The 23,065-nt window shown below is 44.0% G+C and overlaps 1 protein-coding gene across 1 annotated transcript in view; it reads right to left on the bottom strand.

Annotated features, from left to right (window-relative positions):
• LOC144670075 (thrombospondin type-1 domain-containing protein 4-like) overlaps positions 1–23,065 on the bottom strand; it is a 253,990-nt gene that overhangs the window by 180,360 nt on the left and 50,565 nt on the right. The gene's annotated exons all lie outside the window — the stretch shown is intronic.

Here is a 23,065-nt window from a genome sequence, read left to right as displayed (position 1 = left end):
TTTTTACAATATATGGTTTACCTATCCCAATCAGATCAGGGTTCAAATTTCATGTCACAACTGTTTAAGGAAGTAATGAACAGTTTGGGGATAAAACAGTTTAAGTCAATGGCTTACCATCCTGAGTCACAAGGGGCTTTGGAAAGATGGCATCAAACTTTAAAAACTATGATGAGGGTGTATAGTCAAGATTATGCACAGGACTGGGTTGGGGAATTCCATTCTTGCTAATTGCTATTAGGAATGCTCCTAATGCATCGATTAGTTTCAGTCCTTTTGAACTAGTTTATGGCCATGAAGTAAGGGGAGCACAGAAATTGATTGATGAGAAAAGGTGGGTCAAAATTTAGAAACTACTCTCCTGGATTTTTATCAAATTTCAGAGATTGGACAGAGCATGTGAGTTGGCTAGGGAACATTTAAAGCTATCACACAAGTGGTGAAAGTGAAGGCAGACAGGAAAGCTACATCTCATGGTTTTGTTGCTGGGTAGAATGTGCTAGTTCTGTTAGCAGTACTGGGTGACTCATTAAAGGCAAGGCTCAATGGGCCTTACAAGATTGAAAAGAAACTGAGTGAAGTAAATTATTTAATAAATACTCCAGATAGAAGAAAGAAGCAGAGGGCGTGTCATGTAAATATGCTTTAAAAGTACTTTGACAGGGAAGAGGAGCAAAAGGTGTTAGTGGTGGTAGATAAGGAGAAAGAGGTAGAAATGCAGGATTCTGAACTTGATTTTCTTCTAATCAAATTGGATAATGAGGGGGTACTTGAAAATTTAAATGTAATATTGAGTTACCTTCCAGACAAGTGTCAAAGTGATTTGGAAAAGCTATCACAGTCACACAAAGCTATTTGTGGAAATAAGTTGGGGAGGACAAATTTAGCTATACACGATGTATGTGTAGAAGTTTCATCTTCAATAAGGCAACATCCTTATAGAGTAAATCTGGCAAATGTATCACAAGTACAGAAAGAAATTGAATTCATGCTTCAAAATGATATCATTGAGTTTAGTTGCTGTAACTGGAGTTCGCTTGTTGTGCTTTCAAAACCAGATGGAACATAAAGGCTGTGTGTAGACTATCGAAAGGTGAATGCAGTGACGAAAGCAGATTCATATCCTATATCATGGTTGGAAGATTGCATTGAGAAAGTGGGACAATCAAAATTTATCACAAAGATTGACTTGTTAAAAGGATATTGGCAAGTACCGTTTTTGGAGAGAGCAAAGGAGATATCAGCTTTTGTGACACCAGATGGACTATATCAGTTTAAAGTCATGCCATTTAGTATGAAAAATGCACCTGCAACATTTCAAAGACTGACAAACAAAGTAATTGCAGGTCTGAGAAATTGTGCTGTTTATATTGATGACTTGATAGTTTTCAGTCAGACATGGGAGTAGCATTTACAACATCTGGAAGAATTATTTACTCAATTATAAGCAGCTAATTTGGTGGTGAACTTGGCTAAAAGTGAATTTGCAAAAGCGCAAGTTAAGTATCTAAGCCATACCATTGGACATGGTAAGGTGGCTCCGAGAGATGTGAAAGTCAAAACTATCATGGATGTCTCCGTGCCTACAACAAAACGAGAAGTTTTGAGATCTCTGGGAATGAGTGGGTTTTATCAGAAATTTGTACCAAATTTTAGTAGTGGTTGCTCCATTGACCGAACTATTAAAAAAGAACAAGAATTTTAATGGACACTGGAGTGTCAGAAGGCATTTGACAGTTTGAAAACTGTATTAACTATGACACCACTTTTGGCCGTACTCAATTACACCAAATAATTTAAGTTGGCCATTGACGCAAGTGATATAAGCATTGGGGCTGTACTGTGACAAGAAGATTACACTGGAATTGAAAAACCGATAAGGTATTTTTCACGGACATTGAATGTACAACAGAGAAGATATTCAACGATCAAACCTTTGGGTTTGGTGTTAGCATTGCAGCATTTTTAGATTTATATGGCAAACAATTCGTCAGAAACAATTGTTTATATAGGCCACAATCCTTTAAAGTTTCGGACAAATTTCAAGACAGAAGTGCAAGGCTATTCAGATGGAGTTTATTACTGCAACCATTTAATCTACAGATTATACATGTGGCAGGACAAGAAATCTGATCGCAGATGCATTGTCAAGGGTTTGAAGCTTAAAGAGAAAATTGGACATTTAAAACCTGGACACTGGACTGGAATGATTTCTGTCGATACCAAGGATTTGTATATATATTATGTTAATGCATGCATCTGGTAATGTAATGCTATAACAAGTATAGGAGGTAATGTAAAATGGGTTCAGCAAGTGAAGCCGTATTTTTAAATTATGACAGTTCATTTTTTAATAAGGAGGGGATGTCTGGAAGGTATAATAATTTTCATAATGTTATTGGAATTTATTGTAAAGTAATTGTAGAATGTGGGGTCTGTGTCTATGGGTCTGTGTGTATGGGACTTAATTGAATTAAAGGCACCTGGTCTGAAGGCTTTGATGTATCAGGAGATAAACTGGGTTTGAAATGTTAAGTAGGCAAACATGGGGGAAGTTTTAGAATGTGTGGCGTAAAGGAAACATTTGCATTTTTAGATAAACCAGACTAGCTTGAATTCAAAAGAGGGTGTGAAATGTTTCACTTAGTCAAGAGAAGTTAAGAAAGTGTGTTTATTTTTCCCAAAGGTTATTGGTAAAATTGGTACTATGATAGATTTTTATTGTTAGAGAGGTAAAATCCAAAGACATAGTGAAACAATGGGAATTTGCATTCAATGGGGAAAATACATATAAAGGAGAGAAGGCTGTGTGTAAGGGAAGACATTTTAAGATCTAAACAAGTGTGAAAAGCCTCCAGCATTTAAGCCTCAAGCTGCTGTCTACAAGGAACGGAAGCTGAGAAAAACTCACTTTGAATTCATCTATCCAGGGTGTGTGCTTTGCCTGGGTCTGTTTAAATCTGTGTGTTTTACTATTGCCTTAAGTGGGAGTTTGATTAACTAGGGGAGCTAGGAGTTATCATAGTAGCAATCTGTAAATCTATGTTTGTGCTTAAAATCATTTTTTTATTAATAAAGGTTTAGTTTAGTTTTGTAGGAAACCTGTAAGACTTGGTGGTCTTCTTACTACTGAATTCAAGGCACACATATGGAAATAAATACAAATTGTAAAATAGTTGTGGCAGTTATTTCAAGTTTCCCTCTGGGATTTGAACAGCTCAGCATTTACCATCCGCTGTGCCATAACACATGGAGAAGGACAAGGGCAGCAGATAGATGGGAACACCACCACCTGGAAGTTCCCCTCCAAGTCAGTCACCATACTGACTTGGAAATATATCGCCGTTCCTTCACTCTCACTGAGTCAAAATCCTAGAACTCCCTTCCTACACCATATGGACTGCAGCAGTTCAAGAAGGCAGCTCACCACCAATTTCTCAAGAGCAACTAGGATTGGGCAATAAATGCTGGCCCAGCCAGTGAAGCCCACATCCCGTGAATGAATAAAAATAACAAGGGGTAGTGCTGATTTTTTTCAGTAAATTAAAGCCTTAAGTATATAGATAATAATGGTTAATTAAAACATTTCAATTAAATCCTTATAAAATAAAGTTAACATCAACACAAAGGAAGCGACTGATTGGTATGTCGCTGGTGAGTCTTTCAGTAATTAAGTCTTAAGTTTATTTCTGTTAAGTCAGTTAATAGTCTCGTAAATAGAGACACAGCAGAGCATCTCAGTTCCATGAAATGAATATTCTGTTTCATGGGACAACTCCAGGATGCTTCTTGTGCCCTGCACAATTACATGTACAGGAAGTATTGTCAGCTGGAGCAGCTCAAGTTCCAGGTTTCAGAGCTTGAGCAGCAGCTAATGTCACTGTGGTGCATCTTCAAGGTTGAGTTTCATGGATATCATGTTTTTGGATGTGGTCACCCCACAGCTTAAGGTCATGCAGGCAGACAGGAAACGGGTGACTGCCAGGCAGGCAGAACAGGAATTCCCTGAGTGCATCTTTCTCTCCAACTGATGTTCAGTTCTGAATACTGGTGAGAGTAATGGTCCCTACGGGGAGTGCAACCAGAGATAAGGCCATAGCACCATGGCTGGTTCGGTGGTACAGGAAGGTTGGGGGAGGGGCTAGAGGAAAATTGGGAATGCAATAATGATAGGGAATTCTATATAGTTTTGGAACAAATAGGTGTTTATCCAGCCACAGACGTGAAGCCTGCATGAGATACTGACTCCCTAGTTTTATTTTCCTCTGCAAGATGACAGAGTTGGAGGAATAAAGAGATCTCAGAGGGTTGTAAGAGGGTTGTAAGGGCTAGAGCAAATTACAGCAATAAGGGCAGGGCCATGGAGGGATTTGCATGCAGTGATGAGTTTTTTTTTAAATCGAGGCATTGGTAGACTAGGGGCTGAATCTTCTATTCAGCGAGGTCGGGGGGGGGGGGGGGCAGGGCCCACTCGCCGGCGCATAAAATGACATGGCTTGATGTCAGGCATGCGTCCCGACGTCAACCCACATCATTTAGATTTTCACTTCCAATCGGCTGCTTGCCCGCCGAACTGTCAAAGACCTATTAAGGCCATTTAAAAAGTGATTAACGTGATTAATGGACCTGCTCATCCAACCTTAAGGTTAACGGGCAGGCCGGGAGCCCAGGCGGGCTTCTGAAAAAACATGAAACCTCATCCACGGGTGGGATGAGGCTTCATGAGGTTATTAAAATTTGTATGAAATCTCTAAATAAAGGAAATTGACATGTCCGACCTCATGTGACAGTGGCACATGAGGGGACATGTCAGTAATTTTTTTCTCATCTTCATTTAAGGTTTCAAACCTGAGCCAATCTCCCTGAGGCAGCACTTTACTTCAGAGAGATCTGTGCGCTCTTTCGCGCGCATGAGCACTCCCGGCTCAGGGAATCCACCACCCCCTCCCCTGCCCGCCTGCACAGGGAGCACATAGCGCTTCCTAGTGGACATCACGCTGGGCGAGCCTTAATTGGCCCGCCCACGTAAAATGGCAGTGCACTCCTGATCGGAACCCGCCCACTCGCGCCCACTCCAGCAAAGGGGAGATGTAACTGCATTAGAGAAGGTATAGAGGAGATTTACAAGGTTGTTGCCTGGACTGGAGAATTTTAATTGTGAGAAAAGATTGGATAGGCTAGTTCTGAAGAAGAGTCATACGGACTTGAAACATTAACTCTGTCATTCTCTCCACAGATGCTGTCAGACCTGCTGAGTTTTTCCAGCAATTTTTGTTTTTTGTTTTGGATAGGCTAGTGTTGTTTTCTTTGGAACAGAGTATGCTGAAGTTTATGAGGGGTCTAGATGGAGTGGATAGGGAGGCCCTATTCCCCTTGATTTGAGGGGCCCATAACTTGGTGCATTGATTTAAGGTAAGAGCTAGGTTTAGAGAGGATCGAAGGGATATTTTTCAACCAGAAGCTAGAGAGGGCCTGGAACTCACTGCCTGAAAGGGTAAAGGCAGAAACCCTCATTACAGTTCAAAAATACTTGCATACGCCCTTGAAATGTTGTAACCTACCAAGAGCTGAAAAGTTGAATTATGATGGACAGCTCCTTGCCAGCATGGTCACAATGGGCCAAATGGCTTCTCTGTGCTGAAAATTTCTACAATTCCATTCCTTCCTTAAATATTACCACCATTCCTCTCATTGACATTTCAAGGAATCTTGCTGTGCACAACAGACGACACAAAAATTGGCCGCATGGTTGATAGTGAGGAGGATAGTTGTAGACTGCAGGAAGATATCAATGGCCTGGCCAGGTGGGCGGAAAAGTGGCAAATAGAATTTAACCCAGAGAAGTGTGAAGTGATACATTTGGGGAGGTCAAACAAGGAAATGAGGGATACTGAGAGGTGTAGAGGAAGTGAGGGACCTTGGAGTGCATGTCCACAGATCCCTGAAGGTAGCAGGACAGGTTGATAAGGCGGTTAAGAAGGTATGTGGAATCCTTTCCTTTATTAGCCAAGGCATAGAATATGAGAGTAGGGAGGTTGTACTGGAACTATGTAAAACATTAGTTAGACCACAAGTACTGTGTGCAGCTCTGGTTACCTCATTACAGAAAGGTTGTAATTGCACTAGAGAAGGTACAGAGCAGATTCATGAGGATATTGCCAGGACTGGAAAATTGCAGCTGAGGAAAGATTGGATAGGCTGGAGTTGTTCTCCTTGGAACAGAGGAGACAGAGGGGAGATTTGATTGAGATGTACAACATTGTGAGGGGCCTGATAAAGTGGCCCATTTACTTTACAGCGAGGTCAGTGACTGGGGGGCGGGGCATAGATTTAAAGTGATTGGTAGAAAGATTAGAGGGTAGATGAGGAAAACATTTTTCACCCAGAGGGTTGTAAGGGTCTGGAACTCGCTGCCTGAAAGGGCAGTAGAGGTAGAAACCCTCAACTCATTTAAAAGGTGTTTGGATGTGCACCTCAAGTACCGTAAACTGCAGGGCTAATGACCAAATATTGGAAAGTGGAATTAGGCTGGATGGCATGTTTATTGGCTGGCACAAACGCTATGGGCTGGTGGCCTCATTCTGTGCTGTAAACCTTCTATGATTCTAACATGGCTGCCCCATCTACCACATAGGAACAGTCACAGCATTCCAAGCAATTCATTTTATATGAAACACTTGCTATTTTTTAGCTCTGTCACTGGCTGTGGGTATCGCTGCTTATCATTTATTGTCCATCCCTAGCTGCCCTTAAATGGGTGGTTTGCTAGGCCATTTCAGATAGCAGTTTTACTATTCAAGATAGGAGGGGGAAGTGTGAGGTTATTCACTTTGGTAGCATGAATAAAAAAGCAGTATATTTTTTTAAAAACATGTAACTTTTAAATGTTGATATTCAGGGAGCCTTGGGTATACTCACACGAGGAATAAAGAAAGTTAGCGTGCTGATACAGCAAGATTTTAGGAAGGCAAATGGTATGTTGGCCTTTATTGCAAGGGGATTGGAGTACAAAAAATTCTAAATAGAATTGTACAGGGTTTAGATGAGGCCACAGTGAAGTACTGTGTACAGTTTTAGCCTCCATTTTTAAAGAAGTATATCCTTGCATTAGAGGCAATCAGGAAAAGTTCACTAGATTTGTTCCTGGGCTGAGAAGGTTGCCCCGTGATTAGACACTGAGTAAATTGGGCCTATAATCTTTAGAATTCTGAAGAGCGGGAGGTGAATCTTATTGAGATGTACAAGGTGCTCCATCATTGAACATAGGAGCAAAAGAAATAGCAGGAGTAGACCAGTTGGCCCCTCAATCCTGCTCCATCATTCAACATGGTCAAGTCTAATCTTTTACCTCAAATCCACTTTTCTGCCTGTTCCCCATACCCCTTGATTCCCTGAGATCTAAAATCTGTTGCTCTTGGTCTTGAATACACTCAATGATGGAACATTCACAACCCTCTGGGGTAGACAATACCAAAGATTCACAGCTGTCTGAGTGAAGATATATCTCCTGCTCAACTTAGTCCTAAATGATTAACCACTTATTCTGAGACTGAGCCCCCATGTTCCACATTCCCCAGCCAGGGTGAAATAACCACTCAGTACCTACCCTGTCAAGCCCCTTCAGAATCTTGTATGTTTCAATGAGATCACTTCTCATGCTTCTGAGCTCCAGACAGTATGGGCCCAATTTACTCAACCACTCATGACAGGACAACCCTCTGATCTCAGAAACCAACCTAGTGAACCTTCGCTGTGCTGTCTCCAAATCAAGTATATCGTTCTTTAGAAGGAATTTCAATGATGGGATAAATGGATTTTTGGTTGCTGAGAATCAAGGGATGAGGCAGCAGAGGGGAAAGTAGTGTTGAAGCAGAAGATCAGACATGTTCCTAGTGAGTGGTAGAACAGGCTTGGGTGGCTGAATGGTCTACTCTTCCTATTCCGTATGTTTTTACGTTCAGTGATGGAGCATCCACAATCCTCCGGAGTAGACTTTTCCAAAGATTGACAACTCACTGAATGAGGAAATTTCTTCTCATCTCAGTCCTAAAAGGTCAACCTCTTATCCTGAGGGTATGCCTGTGTTCTAAATTCTCCAGGGAGGTTAAACAATCTCTATGTCAACCACATTGCTGTGCCTCTGAAGTCTCATAAAAGTCAAATCTGTAAGGATGGTATTTCCTTCCCTAAAAGGACATTAGTGAATCCAAATAGTTTCATGGTCAAAATTACTGATCCCAGACCTCGAGATGAGTGGTTTGGTAACATAACCACTATATTACCATTCCCTGTATGCTGAGAGACATAAGTTATATAAATACAGAGCTGAATGCATGTTGCAGTATGGAGCTCTTGCTGCTTTTGTTGTTTGGCATTGAATCTGCAAGTGGTCAGTTTGTTTATTTCTGAGGCTCACTCTAGTACAATTTCAATTACGCAAAAACAGGAACAGTGATTGGTCTACATGGTAATCTTATTGTGCCAGTCATGTTGGCCTTATTTCGCCATTCCAGAAACAACCAATTCTTTCCCCCCTGCATTTCATATTTGCTGGAGAGAACATAATTCCCATAAAACCATTAATTAGACGGGTGGAAATCTCCATTCTTTTCCCAAATGAACCACTGGATGACCTTTGTACTGGCCCCGCCCGCCACCAGGATCGTTCAGTCCCACCGAAAGTCAATGGACTTTTGGCTGGGTCGCCGAATCTCTCACAATGGGCCCCACAACGATGGGCCCGGCAAATCCCAGCCGATGTTTTTATTTGACTACAGTTCAAAGGTCACCCAGTTTTAAAATTTTGTACGTAAAATACCTTAAGTATCTGTGCTTGATTTTACCATTTACACATTTGCAGGGACAAGCAATTGCTTATCCAGAGCTATCAGCAGCAGTTATTAGTCTAGTTATATCAAATATTGAAGCAACCATTGTTGCAAGATGATTTAGAATTAAAATTAGATCATCAAAAGATTCTATTCAATCACTATCAGCTGCAATTTGACCTTGTATAATTGGATAGAAGAACCATATTGAAGCTGGGGACATAAGCCAAAAATAACAAGAAATTTATAAAATGGTATTTCAATTTGAGCCACGTTCCAATGCTGGCACACGACCCAAATTATACTGAAGCAGAAAAGTGTTCAATTCAACAACAAGCTCCACCCAATTTGGCATCAACTCATAAACCACAGCAGCAATTTAAAGGACAAAGGGAGGAACATCAAGGCCTTGAACTGGGTGTTTTAACAGCATTTTCTCATTTTTCAGTGCCCCTCTTATTTTTCAGCTGTTACAGCTGAAATGCTGTAATTTGTTTAGGAGTGCTGACTCCACCTCATTGATGCATTTTGAAATGGAAAATTAGCAGAAGCAATATAGATTAAATAGTTTTAAAAGTGGTGCAGAAACAGAGACATGGGGGTTTACACACAGGTTTTCAAGGTGGCCGGACAAGTTGAGAAGGATGTTAAATAAGCATAAATAAATAAATAGAGGCATAGAGCACAAAAGCAAGGAAATTATGGGGCAGAAGTTTAACGTCGGCGAGCGGGGGGGGGGGCGGGGCCCGCTCACCGACACGTAAGATGACACGGGATGACGTCGGGCGGAACCCCCGACGTCACCCCGCCCTATTTAAATTTTCAGGAAGGCGGGGGCGCAGCAAAATCAGCTGTGGGCCTGCCGACCTGTCAATGGCCACTTGAGGCCATTGACAGGATCAATTAAGCAATTGAAGGACCTGCCTGTCCAACCTTAAGGCCAGGAGCCCCGGCGGCAATTAGAAAAAACATGAAACCTCATCCAGCGGTGGGATGAGGTTTCATGTAGGGTTTTAAAAATTGTAATAAAATTGGTATGTAAATTATGGACATGTCCCAACTCATGTGACATTGTCACGTGAGGAGGCATATAAGGGATTTTTCTTTTCTCTATTTTTAAAAGTCGAGGCGATCGCCCTGAGGCTGCACTTAGCCTCAGGGAGATGAGTGCGTTCTTCAGTGCGCGTGCACGAAAGAGCGCACTCTCGATTTCAGGGATTCCCCCCACACCCACCCGCATAGGGAGCGCATAGCGCTTCCCGGCGGACATCACGCTGGGCGGGCCTTAATTGGCCCACCCACGTGAAATAGCGGTGCGCCCGCCGGCGATTGGGTCAGGCCCGCCCGCCCGACAAACGGAAAATTCTGCCCATGGTAAACTTACTAGAGTGCTGTTTTGGGCACTACACTTTCGGAAGCATGCCAAGGCCGGAGAGGGTGCAGAGGAGATTTACCAGAATGGTACTAGAGATGAAGCACTTAGTTATACGGCGAGTCTAGAAAAGCAGGAATTGTATCTTACATAGAGAGTTAAGGGGAGATTTAGTGGAGATATTCAAAATTATGAGAGGTTTTAATACAGTAGGTAAGAAGAAACTGTTTCCACTGGATAGGTCAGATTTAAGATAATTGGCAAGAAACCTCCTAAATTTTTTTTTACAATAAATTGTTACGATCTGTAATGCATAGCCTGAAAGGATGAAAGCAAATTTGATAGTAACATTTAAAGGGAATGGCTTTGCAATGGCTTCAGTCATCCCATTTTCTGCTCATCCAATGCTGAATGTGGCAAATCAAAAGGCGTGACAAGATTGAGAGAGGTGACGGTGGGGTAGAGCTGTCATCAGCTTACATGTAGAACCTGATGTTGTGTTTTTGAATGATGTTAATGATGGGCAGAATTAGATGAGAAATAGGAATGGGCAGAGGATAGATTCTTGGGGGAACTCCAGAAATAACGCTGTAAACAGGGAAGAGAAGCCACTACAAGAGATTTTCTGGCTATGACAGGATGGTTTCCACTTTACATAGTATTTGGATCTCTCTTCAGGTAACTTGTGGCCTAATCTATATTGGGAAGGTTTCCCACAACTTATTAGTGACTTAGGTCTAACTCCGGTACATTTCTTCAAAACCTCTTTATTTTGCACTATAATACATACTAAGATTCTAAGTAAGTACATCGCCCTCTCGCACTGACTGTTCCATCTTATTGCGGATGTCACTGTTGCACCATGATACACATTACTATCTCACCACCATAACTATTAACCCACTATTCTACATCTCCTCCCAAGTATAATTTCAACTGCTTTATTAACAATCTTAAACTATTTTCTTAAATTATTTACGCTATATTTTTGAACTTCTGAAGACCTCCTGTACTAATACAGATTCTATCCAACTCCTACCCTCACTCATCACCACCCACCCCCCCACAACCCAGCCAGTGATATACAATGCATCTCATTGGTGGGTTCAGTGGGACAAATATTCGAATTCAGCTCTTCGAAAGCAAACACAGCTCAAAAAAGACAACAAAGACTTCATACGCTCTGGCAGTAAATTCAAAGATGTACCAATCTCTAGGGCCTCATTTTCCAATGGATCACTCGTTGCTACAATGGCCTCCTTTTCATAATCTTTTTCAGGGAACAGCCAACCTAGGTCTAGAAGCTCCTCCAGCCGATAATCACAATCTTAGAAACATAGAAACATAGCAACAAGGAGCAAGAGTAGGCCATTCGGCCCTTCGAGCCCGCTCCGCCGTTTACTATGATCATGGCTGATCATCCAACTCAATAGCCTGCTCCCGCTTTCTCCCCATACCCTTTGATCCTTTTCGCCCCAAGAGCTATACTTAACTCCTTCTTGAAAACATACAATGTTTTGGTTTCAACTACTTTCTGTGGTAATGAATTCCACAGGCTCACCACTCTCTGGATGAAGAAATTTCTCCTCATTTCAGCCCTAAATGGTCTACCCCATATCCTCAGACTGTGACCCCTGGTTCTGGATTCCCCCACCATCAGGAACATCCTTCCTGCATTTACCCTGTCTGGTCCTGTTAGAATTTTATAGGTTTCTATGAGATCCCCCCTTGTTCTTCTGAACTCCAGCAAATATAATCCTAATCAACTCAATCTCTTCTCATATGTCAGTCCCGCCATCCCAGGAATCAGTCAGGTAAACCTTTGCTGCACTCCCTCTATAGCAAGTACATCCTTCCTCAGATAAGGAGACCAAAACTGCACACAATATTCCAGGTGTGGCTTCATCAAGGCCCTGTACAATTGCAGCAAGACATCCCTGTTCCTGTACTCGAATCCTCTGGCTATGAAGGCCAACATACCATTTGCCTTCTTTACCGCCTGCTGAACCTGCATGCTTACCTTCAGCAACTGGTGTACAAGGACACCCAGGTCTCGTTGCACATTCCCATCTCTCAATTTATAGCTAGATAATAATCTGCCTTCCTGTTTTTGCTACCAAAATGGATAACCTCACATTTATCCACATTATACTGCATCTGCCATGCATTTGCCCACTCACTCAGTTTGTCCAAATCACACTGAAGCATCTCTGCATCCTCCTCACAGCTCTCCCTCCCACCCAGCTTTGTGTCATCTGCAAATTTGGAGATATTACATTTAATTCCCTCATCTAAATCATTAATATATATATTGTGAATAACTGGGGTCCCAGCACCGATCCCTGCGGTACCCCACTAGTCACTGCCTGCCATTCGGAAAAAGACCCGTTTATTCCTACTCTTTGTCTCCTGTCTGCCAACCAGTTTTCTACCCATCTCAATACACTACCCCCAATTCCATGTGCTTTAATTTTACACGCCAATCTCTTATGTGGGACTTTGTCGAAAGCCTTCTGAAAGTCCAAATAAACCACATCCACTGGCTCATCAACTCTACTAGTTACATCCTCGCAAAATTCCAGTAAATTTTGTCAAGCCTTCTTCAGTGCCTTCATGCCTGTCTTTAAAAAGAACTGAGAGATCCACAATCTCCTCCTGGGGTCTAGTGGATGGTGCTTCGGTGATAAAGAATTACCCCACTGCTCAATTAATAAACCTCACCAGCTGCTGCTGAATCGAAATCCGTTGATTCATCACCCACCTTTGGAAATTCCTCCCTGAATACCTGGTACCTGGTTGTCCTCGTAGCACTTCATCTACTTTTTCCAGAAGGCCCAGTTGTACATATGCACTTCTGCTCAGTAAAGGTGTGCTTTGATTATGCAAATTATGAAGGGTCTTGGTAATCTCTCGCCCCTTGTGGCTAAGGATGGCGGTTATCTGACCTTTTACTTGAAACATAGAAACATAAAAAATAGGAGCAGGAGTAGGTCATTCAGCCCTTCGAGCCTGATCCACCATTCAATATAATCATGGCTGATCCTCTATCTCAATGCCGTACTCCTGCACTTTCTCCATACCCCTAGACACCCTTAGAGTCCAGAAATCTATCTATTTCCTTCTTAAATATATTCAGTGACTTGGCTCCAACAGCCTTCTGTGGAAGAGGGTTCTATAGATTCACCACCCTCTGAGTGAAGAGGTTTCTCCTCATCTCAGTCCTAAATGGTCTACCCCATATCTTGAGACTGTGACCACTTGTTCTAGATCCCCAGCCAAAGGAAATATCATCCTTGCATCCAGTCTGTCCATCCCTGTCAGCGTTTTATGTTTCAATGAGATCTCCTCCCATTCTTCTAGATTCCAGTGAATACAGGCCTAGTCGGCCCAATCTCTCCTCATACGACGATCCTGCCATCCCAGGAATCAGTCTGGTGAACCTTCGCTGCACTCCCTCTATGGCAAGTATATCCTTTCTTAGGTAAAGAGACCAAAACTGCACACAATACACCAGCTGTGGTCTCACCAAGGCCCTGTACAGCTGCAGTAAAACATCTTTGCTCCTGTACTCAAGTCCTCTTGCAATGAAGGCCAACATACCATTTGCCTACCATTTGCACCTGCATGCTTGCTTTCAGTGATTGGTGTACAAGAACACACAGGTCCCTTTGTATACCAACATTTCCCAATCTATCATCATTTAAATAATAGTCTGCCATTCTGTTTTTCCTACCAAAGTGGATAAATTCACACTTATCTATGTTATACTGCATCTGCCATGTATTTACCCACTCAGTCAACCTCAGTCTAAATCATTGAAGCCTCATAACACCCTCCTCATTGCTCACATTCACACCATGTGTCACGTCATCAGCAAACTTGGAAATATTATATTTGGTTCCCTCATCCAAATCATTGATATATATTGTGAATAGCTGGAGCCCAAGCACTGATCCCTGCAGTACCCCACTAGTCACCGCCTGCCATGCTGAAAAAGATCCATTTATTCCAACTCTGTTTCCTGTCTGCTAACCATTTCTCAATCCAATATATTACCCCCAATCCCATGTGCTTTAATTTTACAGACTAACCTCTTATGTGGGACTTTATCAAAAGCTTTCTGAAAATCCAAATGCACCACATCCACTGGTTCTCCCTTATCTATTCTGCTGGTTATGTCCTCAAAGAACTCAAGTAGGTTTGTCAAACATGATTTCCCTTTCATAAATCCATATTGATTTTGTCTAATCCTGTTAATATTTTTTAAGTGTCCTGTTATCACATTCTTTATAATAGACTCTAGCGTTTTCCCTACTACTGAGGTTAGGCTAACCGGTCTGTAATTCGCTGTTTTCTCCCTCCCTCCTTTTTTAAATAGTGGGTTACATTTGTCATCTTCCAATTTGCCGGGACTGTTCCAGAACCTACATAATTTTGGAAGATGACATCCAACGCATCCACTATTTCCATGGCCACCTCCTTTAGTACCCTGAGATGTAGATCAGAAGTGACTGCTGGACTAGTGCTGACATCACTATCAATTCTCAGTGTGCCTCTCACCAAGGCAAGCCTTCTCATTCTTCCTTTGAAGAAGCCTTCTTCCAATTTGTCCGCATGAGTGCCCTGTCGATGGCACCAAATCGTTGTTAGGTTGGTACCACCATCACTGCTACCATGGGTTGTGGTTTGGTTTCCACTTTGAATAATATTTGTATTTCTTTTCGGTTAACTTGTAGCCTACTCTGTATTGGCAAGGTTTCCCACTACATATGAGTGACTTAGATTTAACTCCAGTAGGTTTCTTCCAAAACTCCTTTCTCTACACTTTAAAACACACTAAGCTTCTTGTCTACAGACTATTCCATTTCATCCTCTCAGTCTCTTGCATGTTACATCATGATACACATTGCTATCTCATTACCATAACTAATAAACCATTACTCTACACTGGATATACGTATAGCTGGAACCTGGCAAGAGCTGTCCTACTCAGCGGGACAATGGATGAGAGCCATTGCAGGAGGATAGTATGGTCAACTACATCAAAGAACAAAGAACAAAGAAAAGTACAGCACAGGAACAGGCCCTTCGGCCCTCCAAGCCTAAGCCGATCATATTGCCCATCAAACTAAAACATTTTGCACTTCCGGGGTCCGTATCCCTCTATTCCCATCCGATTCATGTATTTGTCAAGCTGCCTCTTAAACACCACTATTGTACCTGCTTCCACCACCTCCTCTGGCAGCGAATTCCAGACACTCACTACCCTCTGCGTAAAAAACTTGCCCCGCACATCTCCTCTAAAGTTTTCTCCTCTCACCTTAAATCTATGTCCGCTAGTAATTGACTCTTCCACCCTGGGAAAAAGCTTCTGACTATCTACTCTGTCCATGCCACTCATAATTTTATAAACTTCTATCAAGTCGCCCCTCAATCTCTGTTGCTCTAGTGAGAACAATCCGAGTTTCTCCAACCTCTCCTCATAGCTAATAACCTCCAGACCAGGCAGCATCCTGGTAAACCTCCTCTGCACCCTCTCCAACGCCTCCATAGCCTTCTGGTAATGTGGCGACCAGAATTACACTCAATATTCCAAGTGTGGAATAACCAAGGTTCTTCACCATGCAAAGGCTGCAGACAGGTTGATAAAGATGAAGAGGGATAGTTCACTCCAAAGACTGTCACATAGTCATTTGTGACTTTGAAAAGGGCTATTTCAGCACTGACCGGAAACCTCATTGAACATACGAATGAGGAGAAGGAGTAGGCTACTCGGCCCTTTGAGCCAGCTCCACCATGCAATAAGATCATCACTGCTCTGACTGTAACCTCAACTCCACATTCCTGCCTACCCCCGTTAATCTTCCACCCCTTGTTTTTCAAGAATCTATCTCTGCCTTAAAAATATTCAAAGGCTCTGCTTCCACCGCCTTTTGAGGAAGAGTTGTAAAGGCTCACAACCCACTGAGAGAAAAAAATTTATCCTCATCTCTGTCCTAAATGGGTGATCTCTTATTTTAAAACACTGGCACCTTGTACTAGATTTTCCTACAAGAGGAAACATCCTCTCCACATCAACCCTGTCAAGGCCCCTCAGGATCTTATATTTTTCAATCAAGTTGCTTCTTACTCTTCTAAACTCCAGCAGATACAAGCACATCCTGTCCAACCTTTCCTGATAAGACAACACACCCAATCCAGGTATTAGTTTAGTAAACCTCCCCTGCATAGTCTGTACAGTTGACTTTTATCTTGCAATTTTCTCTCCTCCCTCATGACGATACTAATGCATGCTAGGGTTCAGTTGCATGGGTTCCAGCAACACTTGACTGTCTCACCCAAGTGGTTATCTTTGTCAACCTAGGCAGTGAACGTATGTAAGGTGTTCAAACTTGGAAGAGAAAATTATAGCCATGCCTAATCCTGGTTTCGCTCAACGAATTTTGCCCTCGTCGGGCAGGCACAGCGGGCAGGCCCGGGAGTGGCTACGAAACCGCCCGTAATCAGGCCCTGATTGCGATTTCACGCTGGCAGGTCAATTAAGGCCCGCCCAGCGTGAAACATGGCTCGTCAGTGGACAGGAAGGGCCGAGCGGGGGCGGGCCCTGTTAGCCGCCGGATCCAATGGCGACCAGGCGGCCGACATAAAGAAGGCCCAGGCAGGCACAGAAAGGCTGCCAGGGAACGACGCCTGGCTGCCATTCAGACAATGCACTCAAGTGCGGCAGCAAACACCAGGCAGGAGGGCAGGTCAGGCTGGAGCACTGAAGAGCCTCAGCACCCTGGGAGTGTCTCAGGATGTACACGTCATGTTCACTCCACGAACATCTGCATGTTCATGGAGTGGAATCCCTTCCTGTTGATAAAATCACCCGGCTGGTGCCTTGATGGCCACATGTGTGCAATCGAAGGCACCCTGGACATGGGGGAGCCCAGAAATCGCTGCAAAGCCTCTGGCTCGCTCAGCCTGGCTGGCTTCGACCGTGCAGTAAAGAATAAAAGTCAGCACCCACCTGAACAGAGCTTCTGGCACCAGCTTGACGCAACTGTGGACAGCTGATTGGGAGACTCCACCCAGATCCCCCACTGACCCCTGGAAAGAGCCGGAGGCATAGAGGTTGAGGGCCTTCAGAGCATGGGGTGTCTACCCACGCAGTCGGAGCTGATCTCAGGCCCAATCATCTGGCAAATGGAGGTGACAGTCTCCCTCGAGAAGTGGAGCCTCCTTCAGCATTGCATCTCGGACATATTGAGGTAGCTGCATCGCCGCCTGTAAATGCTGGCAGCGGTATTGTGGTGTCTTCTATGGCCCCTTCCACCTTGGACTACCTGCTGGCCCTGCGTCCCTTGTGCCTGCACCTCTCCTCCCACAGGTCCCTCCCCTGGAAGCTCCATGGGGACATGTGGCCTCCTCTCCCTTCTGCTCCTCTCTTCCTCCTCAGAGGAGGTGCCCCCAGCTGAGACCATAATCCCCATTACCGGGGTAACAGAAGGCTGACTGAACCTGGAAGGGTTCATATGGTCTGAAACCTCCGGGGGCCTGGCAGACAGCAAGGAATCCTGAAATGAGGCCTGGAGATGCTAAGAATGAAGCCCCGAACAGAGATGAAGCTTCCAAGCACCAATAAGCAACTGCTGCAAACTATCTCCAAAACTGCTCACTACTCACACTGGCAATGCTGCTGACACTTTATATCCCGCCCTTGGAAGAGGTTTGAGAAAATGTCAGCTGGCTGAACAGAAAATCACATGGAAAATGAAAAATCTCAGACAATTGCATTGTTACGGCCCTGTTAATTAATGGCGAGCGCTGCTCCTGTGCCTGCGTGCACCACCGAGCGAAAGATTGCGAAAGTGCGCGATGACATCAGGAACCTCGGCCGACGTCATCGCGTACTATTTTACTCCCGTTCAGGTCGGGCGCGCGCCCGCCCAAGGGATGAAAACTTCAGCCCAGTGTGTACATATGCCCACTTTCTAGCAAGTGGCACGGCATTGCGGTTAAGCAAAAGAAATGTGATTGATTTTCCCCACTCTATCCCAGAGGTGATCAAGTCAATCATAGCACATAGCTGGTGTTAGGGTCACCAGCTAACAGCTAAAACATGGGAAAATATGAAAATACAAATTTTAAAACAAACTGGGTGCAGCGAGGAATTGCGCCTTAGCAATGCTCGAACACAATACGTGATGCATGATTCATACACAAGTTCTGATATGATGAGGTCCTCGTTTCAGCTCTATCACAAGTGAGTGGGCACAATCATAAAGCAAAAATGGCAAACAGTAGCCAGATGTTTCTCCACCAGGACCAGGGTGGTAAGGGAGGGAAAGAAATACAAAAGCCAACACTGTGGGCCAGTCTCATGCTCTTCCTAACATACTGTTCAAAAACAACACGAGGAGAAGCCTTGTGGAAAGGTGAATTAACTGTGCTTGACCAGCTGCTCTGCTGGGTTAGCTTATTTATCGCTGGGAAATACAGGTTGCTAACGATCTTAAAGAGGAAAGTTCCAAAGGCAAGGATACTTTTTACAAAATGTTACAGCACTCTCAATTTAATCTCACTGAGGAATCAGCTAGACAGCTGCCAGTTTCAACAATAGCCTGTCTCTATTTGTGAAGTGCCTCATGTGCTCTATTATAATTAGAAATGAAATTATTTCTCTCCATTTAAGGAAGATATGTTTTTGCAATTTACAAAATGGTTAAAATATCCTGACCTTTGTGCACAATTGACAGGATTTAGGATAAGGCCTACAGTTCTCCAAATGGTGAATCATTTGTGTCTATGGTGAGACATTGCATGGAGCCTGAGTGCAACTGCAAGGGGAATTGGCGCGAAGGGGAAGAAGATTCCCAGGTAAACAGCAGCTTTCACGTTCTTTCACAAGATGTGGGTGTCAGTGGCTAGACAAAAATTTATTGCCCATCCCTTATTGCCCTCGAGGTGGTGATTATGAGCCACCTTCTTGAATCGCTGCAGTCCATGTGTTTTTTTATTCATTCATGGAATGTGGGCTTCGCTGGATGGGCCAGCATTTATTGCCCATCCCTAGTTGCCCCTGAGAAGGTGGTGGTGAGCTGCCTTCTTGAGCTGCTGCAGTCCATGCAGTGTAGGTATAACCACAGTGCTGTTAGGAAGGGAGTCCCAGGATTTTGACACAGCGACAGTGAAGGAACGGTGGTATATTTCCAAGATAGGGTGGTGAGTGACTTGGAGGGGAACTTCCAGGTGGTGGTGTTCCCATCTATCTGCTGCCCTTGTCCTTCTAAATGGTAGTGGTCGTGGGTTCGGAAGGTGCTGTTGAAGGAGCTTTAGTGAATTCCCACAGTGCATCTTGTAGATGATACACACTGCTGTGCATCAGTGGTGGGAGTGAAAGTTTGTGCATGTGGTGCCAATCAGGTTGGCTGCTTTGTCCTGGACAGTGTCAAGCTTCTTGAGGGTTGTGGGACCTGCACTAATCCAGGCAAGTAGAAAGTATTCCATCATACTCCTGACTTGTGTCTTGTAGATGGTGGACAGGCTTTGGGGAGTCAGGAGGTAAGCTACTTGTCGCACGATTCCTAGCCTCTGACCTGCTCGTGTAGCCACAGTATTTATAGGGCTAGTCCAGTTCAGTTTCTGGTCAGTGGTAATCCCCAGGATGTCGATTGTGAGGAATTCAGTAATGGTAATGCTATTGAACGTCAAGTGGTGTAGGTACACCCACAGTGCTGTTACGGAGAGGGTTTTATGATTTTCACCCAGCAATAGTGAAGGAACGGCGATGTGGTTCCAGGTCAGGATGATGAGTGGCTTGAAGGGGACTTTGCAGGCTCTGGTGTTCCCATGCATCTGCTGCACTTGTCCTTCTAGGTGGTAGAGGGCACAGAGTTGGAAGGTCCTGTTGAAGGAGCCTTGATGAGTTGCTGCAGTGCATCTTGTAGATGGTACACACTGCTTCCAATGTGCATTGGTGGTGGATGGAGTGAAGTTTAAGCTGGTGAATGGGATGCCAATCAAGTGGGCTGCTTCCTCCTGGACGATGTTGAGCTTCTTGTGTGTTGTTGGAGCAGCACTCATTCAGGCGAGTGGAGGGTATTCCATCACACTCCTGACTTGTGCCTTGTAGATAGTGGACAGGCTTTGGGAAGTCAGGAGGCAAGTTACACTCCACAGAATTCCCAGTCTCTGTAGCCACAGTGTCTATATGGCTGATTCAGTTCAGTTTCTGGTCAATGGTAACCCCCCAGGATATCGATAGTGGGGGATTCATTGATGGTAATGCCATTGTATGTTATGGGGAAACGGTTCGATTCTTTCTTGTTGGAGATAGTCATTGTCTGGGACTGTGTGGCGCAAATGTTACTTGCCACTTATCAGCCCAAGCCTGAATATTTTCTAGGTCTTACTGCATATTGGCACAGACTGCTTCACTATCTGAGGCATCGTGAATGGTGCTGAACCTTGTGCAATCATCAGCGAACATCCCCACTTCTGGCCTTATGATGGAGCAAGGGTCATTGATGAGGCAGCTGAAGATGGTTGGATCTAGGACACTTCCCTAAGGAATTCCCACATTCCTGGGACTGAGATGATTGACCTCCAACATCAACAACCATCTTCCTTTGTGCTAGGTATGACTCCAACCAGTGGAGAGCTTTCTCCCTGATCCCCATTGACTCCAGTTTTGCTAGGACTCCTTGAATCAAGGGCAGTCACTCTCTCCTTGTCCCTCCAGGGAGTCCAGCACAAATAGCTGAGGGGAAAAGAAAGAGAGAAAAAGGAAGAAGAGTCTGAGGGAGAAAGCAGAGAGCCAATATAAGTATGTGATTGAGTGTAAGAGTAAATGAATTAATAAGTGAGTGAGGTAGGATAAGTGTGAGAGAGCGAGATATAGGGTGTGAGGTATTATAAGGGAGTGAGATAGTGTGAAGGAGTTAGATACTGAGAATATTAGGAAATAAAATAGCGTGAAATAGAGCGTGAGGTAGTACTAGTGTGAAAAAGTATGAGCGAGATAGTCAGTGTGAGGGAGTAAGTGAATGAAAAAGTCAGTGTGAGGGTGTAAGAAAGATAGTGACAGTGCAAGGAGTAAGATGAGCAAATAAGTGTAAGGGAGCGAGAGTATGAGGAAATAAGGGAGCACAAGAGCATCAAGGAGCAACATAGCAAAAGTGTCAGTGGGAAAGGGACTGAGTTATCAATTTGTGGGAGATAAGAGTAGACATCAGAACAGTAAGATAGTTAGAGTGAGATAGGGAGGGAGAGTGAAAGTGCAAGGGAGTGAGAGTGAAATATTAAGAGTGAGAGGCATTAATAGCGAAAAAGTGAGGTGAGGCATTAATGGTGAGAAAATGAGAGCTACAGGCAGCAATGGTGAAACAGGCTGTGAAGTAGTAATGGCGAGAGTGAAAAAGCAAGAGTGAGGGACAAATAGTGAGAAAGTGAGAGTATGGGGGACAGATAAAGTGAGTGAGGAAGTAATAGTGAGAAAGTGAGAGTATGTAGGGGGACAGAGTGATAAAGCAAGAGTGAGTGAGTGAAAAAGTAAGGGACTAATAGTGAGAGTGTGAAGGAGTGAGTGTAAGAGTGAAACTAGTGAGAACTTGAGGGAGTGCACGAGAAAGTGAGTGTGAGGGGGTCACAGTGTGAAAATTGAGAGTTGAGGGATTGAGAGTGAGGGAATGAGAAAGCAACTGTGAAGAGTGACATAGTGAAGGTGTGAGAAAATCAGAGTGTTAAGGAGTGAGAATGTAAGAGTGTGAGGGAGTGAAATAATAAGAATGTGAGGCAGTGAGAAAATTGAAAGTGGGTGTCAAAGCAAAAGGGTCAGAATGTGAGAGCGCGAAAGTGTGAAGAACTGAGTCAGAATGTAAGTGTGAAGGAATAGGAGTGAGAAAGTGAGTGTGAGGGGGTGAGAGTGGAAAAACAAAGGTGGAAATTAGAAATAAGTGAGAAAGAGCAAGAGAAGGAGAGAGCGATCGGAGTACGGGGGAGTGATTGTGAGTGAGGAGTTTGTGAAAGTGTGAGGAAGCGATGTGTGAGGGAGGATTAACAAAGTGGAGTGAGGAAGAGTGTGGGGTCGAATTTGTGTGAAGGAGTAAAGCGATGAGAGAAAGAGTGAGGAAGCGAAGTGTGAAGGAGAATTATAAGAGTGAAGGGGTGTGAAAAAGAGTGAGGGGGCAGTGGGTATGAGGGAGGAGTAAGATAGTGAAGGGGAGTGAGGGAGAGTTTGAGGGGGTGGTAACGATTGCCTGAGGGCGTAAGATGGCGAGAGTGGGAGTTGGATTGAAGTGAGAGACAGCACTGGAGTGTGAGAATGAGAGATACTGGGTGTGTTAGGGAGAGATGCTGCGCCATTGGTTAAGCTCCACCCTCCTTTACCCGATATTGTGGTTGGAAGCTCAATGCATCTTCTCGGAATATTTCCCCATTGCTTTTAAATTTTCTTAATTTACTTAAATTCCTTACCTATTCTGACAAGTTGCGGAGGTGGTACAGGTTCTGCCAGTCACAGCACAAGCTGTGTGTCAGTAAAAATGACCCTGTTAACTGGAGCTTCTGAAGACGTCGCCTCGCTGCAGACAGCAAAAGGCGCCCATGTCAGTGTGAGCAAGGGTGTGGAAATATGATAATGAAGGAGCGTGAGAATGTGTGTGAATAAAAGAGAAAAAAACAAGTGTCTTAGGTTTTGTGAGGTAAAGAGAGCGAGTCTCCAACGGCCGACTCCACCTCGCCACGAGCGGCGGCATCCACCGCTCGCGAGACTCGGGGGGGGGAAAAAAACTCCCGCCCGCTGGACCGTCCAATCAGCGCAGGGCAGCACCTTATCTACAGCCACACCTGGCCAGGTACCTCTGCACCTGTGCAGGTTTTA

Source organism: Cetorhinus maximus, chromosome 30 (assembly GCF_964194155.1).
Source record: "Cetorhinus maximus chromosome 30, sCetMax3.hap1.1, whole genome shotgun sequence".
Classification (NCBI taxonomy): Eukaryota; Metazoa; Chordata; class Chondrichthyes; order Lamniformes; family Cetorhinidae; genus Cetorhinus; species Cetorhinus maximus.
The sequence above is the reverse complement of the archived record's forward strand: the minus strand, read 5'-3'. Positions and strand labels throughout refer to the sequence as shown.